We start from the raw sequence: 5355 nt of genomic DNA, 5'->3' as shown, positions 1-5355 counted from the left end.
AAATCGTCAATTATAATATCGTACCTGTGTTACTAGTGCAGAGAAACATCTGGATCTGGCTCGGGTGCTTCTAAGTTTGGTAATTTGTTTCGCCTAGTGAAAATTGCTGATATTCCAAGAGGAATATAAAATTTGAAAAAAGTTGCAAAACTATTGACATTAAAAAAAGTTTACAATTAATATGATGCTTTACATAAAAAAATTACTGGCGATCTAGCTTGATTTAAAAATGTGGAATATTTTTAACGTCAAAGTTAGAATAAATAATCAAGCAGAAGGTTATAATTACGCACTAATTCTTTTGACGTCGAGGTATGGATATTATGTCAACGTTTTATACTATTTCCCAGTCCAGGGGCATTCCAGGTAGTATCACATTTAATTGCACCCCTGAATACCAATGCAGAGTTGTCCCTATTAATCAGATTGGAACATGGTCCTTCCAGAAATGGCTCCGATTGAAAAGTAGAGTGGGTGTAAAGCCGGATTAGCATTAGACATATTGGCTCTATATTAAATTTCTTTCGTTTTTGTCTTCTTTATTCTTGTAGATTCATAATTCCTGACCATGACCGTATAAGGAAGATAGGAAGTTAACTAATCGAGCATGAGTTTTATGGCCGCTTAGCCTTCCCTCCCTCCCATGTGTAAAGCCTTTCACAGTGCCCACATATACAAAGTGCAGAGAGCAGTGTGGTATCTTATCAGAGATAAATTGTCTAAATTATAGGTTGTATAGTTCGACAATGATTTGATCAGATATGTATTTGATATTGACAATTTAAAAGATTTTTATGAATAAATGTAATTAGATATTTTTCATGTTTAATTTATATATGTGGTTACATCAACAAAACTTGAAATGAATGTTTACATATTCTATTATGAAATTATAAACATGCAAATCTAAAAATGATAAAGTAGCGTTTTTTTCTTCGTCAGCGTTTTATCTGGAACCGTTTTATGAGTGTGGCGTATATTATGAGGTTTGAGGTAACGTTTTATGAGTGTAGCGTTTTTCTAAGTACATGCCACATAATTTTCAAATATTCTATGTACGTTCAGCGCGGGTTTTTTAAATTTTAATTAGAATTTTTGTTTTCTGAGGCACTTGGGAAATAAAAATAATGTTAATTTTTTAAAACTAAAACAGCATGCACGGAACCAGGCTTTTAATAGGCTTTAACTCAACATGGTTTTGAGAATATGGGTTCTCTTTAGTTTTTGAGATACACTTCTGTACTGAAAATTGATCTTTGAATCTTACTCACATACCACTCATAACCCCACTCATAACAAACTAGATATCTCTTTAAATCTTTGAAATAAGCTTACAAATGTCGTCTTACAGATAAAAACTACGAAATCGGTGATTTTAAGTTTTCTTGTTTTCCATCAGTGGCGTACATAGGGGGGGGGGCAGTAGTCTTCTTGCCCCCCCCTGGGAGTTCCTCCAGGGGGGGCCCTGTCCCCCCTGGAAAATACAAAATTAAAAGGAAACAAATTTAAAAAGTAACACCTGCCAATGACAAAGACAAAGGATTTGTCTAAATTCACTGTTAACACAAAATTTTAAGATACTTTAAACTAAAACTTTTGCAAAAACGAGACGTCGACATATTAGATGCTTATAACATGATGGAAGGATTCTATTTTTTCTTATAGTCAATTTATAAAGGAATTGAGTCTTTGGCACAAACTCAAATATGTAAACCTTTGGAACCTGATGTTGTAAACCTTTAATATTTCAAATTCAGAATATTTGATCTATCAGAATTCCTAGTTTGAAATATCTAAGGTCTATATAACCATAGATAAAGATAGATTGCTCATTAGACGACATTTTTCATCTTGAAAGATATAAATGAGATGTTTTTAAGATATTCCTATTATATAGATTAACTAGGTCGGTTGTGAAAATTGGCTGTTCTTATGTCATTGAGCACTTGTGGTGTACATGAGTTCTATAGAGAGAAATTTAAGTTAGTTTAGTCCTTCTCATGTCCTTCTTCAGTTCTCGTCAATATTATATATTGCTGAGTGAAATATTGTTGTTCAAATAGTAGCTAATAGGAGTATCCTCTACAAAACAGCTATAGGAGTAGCTACCAGGAACAAGAGCAGGAGTTCTTTCTACAAACTTAGCTACAGGAGTAGCTAATAGGAGTATCCTCTACAACAGCTACAGGAGTAGCTACCAGAAACAAAAGCAGGAGTTCTTTCTACAAACTTAGCTACAGGAGTAGCTAATAGGAGTATCCTCTACAACACCTACAGGAGTAGCTACCAGGAACAAGAGCAGGAGTTCTTTCTACAAACTTAGCTACAGGAGTAGCTAATAGGAGTATCCTCTACAACAGCCACAGGAGTAGCTACCAGGAGGAGTTAGTATTCCTTACAATACAGCTACAGGAGTAGTTCTACAACCACAGCTACAGGAGTAGCCACCAGGAGGAGTTAAACTGATGTGAAAATCAAGACGACCTGGAAAATGTAAGAAATGTTTTAAACTTCTTGTAACTCCTATAATTGTAAGAACTCCTAAATCTACAAATTCTGATTTTAATCTAACATGAACATTTATTTAGGAATTTTATATGGGAGATATTTAAAGGAAAGTAAAAAAATATTGTAATGTCAATGATCTAATACTTTTATATTTTAGGTTTTTTGACCTTGCTCTGTAATACAATAATTTCAGACTAGTGTCATGCATTTTCATGATCATAAAATGATCCGGTCTTAAAGCAAAAATTATCAAGATTTGATCTCAACCTACCATCAGAGGTGAGATTCAAACAGTTGTTTCTAGTTATAACAACTGTGTTCTAATTACCTAAGTTTTGTTGTTATATAAAATATACATATTTCTAATTAAAGGAACTGGACGGGATTAAGCTACCTAAACAGTGGTTTATCACAGTTAATGGATTTACAGAGGTCAAGAAACTCAGTTTTTGCCACAAACTTTATTTTTTTATTTTTTATTCCCTATATTTTTGCAACATGATTGTGTAATCCTTTGATTGTTTAATCTTAGATTTTTCGATCTAACAGAATTTTAAATATCTAAGGGCTACGACATTGGGTTTTAAATTTATAGGGATTAGAAAATCAGAGTTTGCGCCAAATGCACAAAACTTTTAATCGATATTTGGGAAATAATTACTTTTTTTATGATCTTTTGAAAGAAAGAAATAAGTTTAACTTATTCTCTCCTCACCGATAGATAAGCCAATAATAAAGAGATTAAGCTCCCAACGCAGAGAGAATGAGTTTAACTCATATCGCCAATTTATAAATTCCCAACTTTGGAAACTTTTGAATAGCTTGTAGTTACATACATAAATTATTATTTTGACTCTAGGAGTTTATTCTATTAGACTTGTTTATATATGAAATACATCAGGTTTAACTTAATTAATCGATCTCTCAATGGGTCAAACTTAAACCTCGGAGTTTTTTACTTTTAACCATTTAAAAGTTTCCAGCTCTGAAATGTTTTCTTTATTATTTTAGTTATGTCATCAACAAACATTTTCTATAAACCAAGGAGTTTCTTTATAAATAATATTTTATTAACAAATTATTTTTGGAAGAAAGCAAGGTTTGTCAATCTTAGTTAAACACTGAAAAAGTAATGAATTTATTTTCAATTGTTTACGCTCTACTAAAGATGGTTATACAACGGCATTAGAGTTTATTGCAAATAATAAATGTTTACATATTAAATATCTATGAGATTATAACAAAATATGATTTGTAGAATATATGTATTTCCGTTTAGTTGTAATACGTAAATTTTATTTTAAAAGAATTATCTATCATACTTTGTATAATTCACATACAGCTTTCTTTAGTTGGAAGAGTGCAGCAACAAGCTGCTGATGTGGGTTCATGGAGAAGCAGCTCGTATAGCTGACAGCTTAGAAGACGTTGATATTCTAGCAGCTGCTGGAGAACTGCTCAGGTATAAAAGGAGCTGCAAAGAGAACCGTAGAGAGGGTTTTAATTACTTTAACATACTAGGACAGCTCAAGAACTAAATTAATTCTATTCATACAACATTTTGTAATTAATAATTCGCTCAAAGTACACCTGTCCCGATACAATATGCATGTATTTATTGCTTACAACAAAACTAGTCCTGAACTGTCCTAAAACAGGCATAAAACTTAATGCAGTGAAATTTAACATAGCCACTATCTTGCTCTTCTGCAATAGAAAGGAGCTACTTATTACTATTCGCCTACTGGCAACTTTTTTGTGTTTCCTAAAAAGAAAAGCTCTGTTTCATTTTTTGCATGAACTGGGAACTTTTGACTTAAAGTGTGTAAATATTTAGAATTTTCGAAATTTAAACTCTGATTAAGAATCTTTATCTAAATTCTTTTTTAATTTTAATTAAAGTAAATTTTCTTGTGGCTTGAAAAGCAATCGTTCATTTCATTTACTTGACAGACAGTAACAAAGGTTATTTCGGGGGGCATTTTATCAAAAATATTTTTACAAACTTTTTTGAGTAACTTTACTTGAAAAATTAAAAGATTATGAAAACTCGATTTCAGTAAATTCAGTGGAGATCCTTGCATTTCCAAACCAAACCGTGTTCACAGACACCGCTGGTTAACAGATCCGTTTACACTTGGCACCTGGAGCTATCCATCCATCCACTCATCCTTTAAGGTACTATATGCTCTACACTTGAACCTGGAGCTATCCATCCTTGAATATATTTACTCTTTTTTATATTGTTGTTAGGTTCGAGTAGGTTCCTTAATTCCCGTGTTTTTTAAACTCCCTATATTTCCCATGATAAACGCCACATTATACAGCATTTATTTAGTCGCGATCATATTCGCGATCATTGCAACACAATGTCTAATCACCACTTTCCAAAGATATAAGAATTTAAAACTTTAGTTTGTGGCAAAGACTATAATTCCTATTTTAAATGTTTAGGTATTGAGCAGGCTGACAAGATTATTAATTTCCGTTGTCAACATTGAACAATCCGCTGCAACAATCTACTCAAAAAGAGATTATTTGTTTCGCTCACAGAGAGCTAGGTGAACATTATGCCTCAATATATACCTCAATGTTACTTTTAGAACTTCTTAGGACTTAGAGAAATTGCCATGATCGGTAAATTTAGTTAATGACACCCATAAGTAAATTAATCAAAAGTATTAAAAAGTTCTATTATTAGAAGAAACTTCAAAAAATAAAATGAAAACACGAAAAGTTTTATTTAATTCGATGCATAAAGTGTCAGATTTCATCTGCTTATGAGAAGCAACTGCAGTTGACACAATGATACTCTTGTTTATAAACATTCTTTGTTAAAAAATAAAA

At 32.1% G+C, this 5355-nt stretch overlaps 1 long non-coding RNA gene across 1 annotated transcript; it reads left to right on the top strand.

Annotated features, from left to right (window-relative positions):
- Positions 1-2852: 2852 nt before the first annotated feature.
- LOC111717587 (uncharacterized) lies at positions 2853-4729 on the top strand. Its single transcript, XR_002768829.1, has 3 exons — positions 2853-2940; positions 3861-3970; positions 4569-4729. It is a non-coding gene; the product is annotated as an uncharacterized LOC111717587 (long non-coding RNA).
- The last annotated feature ends 626 nt before the right edge of the window (positions 4730-5355 follow it).

This window comes from Eurytemora carolleeae, unplaced genomic scaffold, assembly GCF_000591075.1.
Source record: "Eurytemora carolleeae unplaced genomic scaffold, Eaff_2.0 scaffold2799, whole genome shotgun sequence".
In the NCBI taxonomy this organism is placed as follows: Eukaryota; Metazoa; Arthropoda; class Copepoda; order Calanoida; family Temoridae; genus Eurytemora; species Eurytemora carolleeae.
This window is presented reverse-complemented; position numbering and strand designations above follow the sequence as displayed.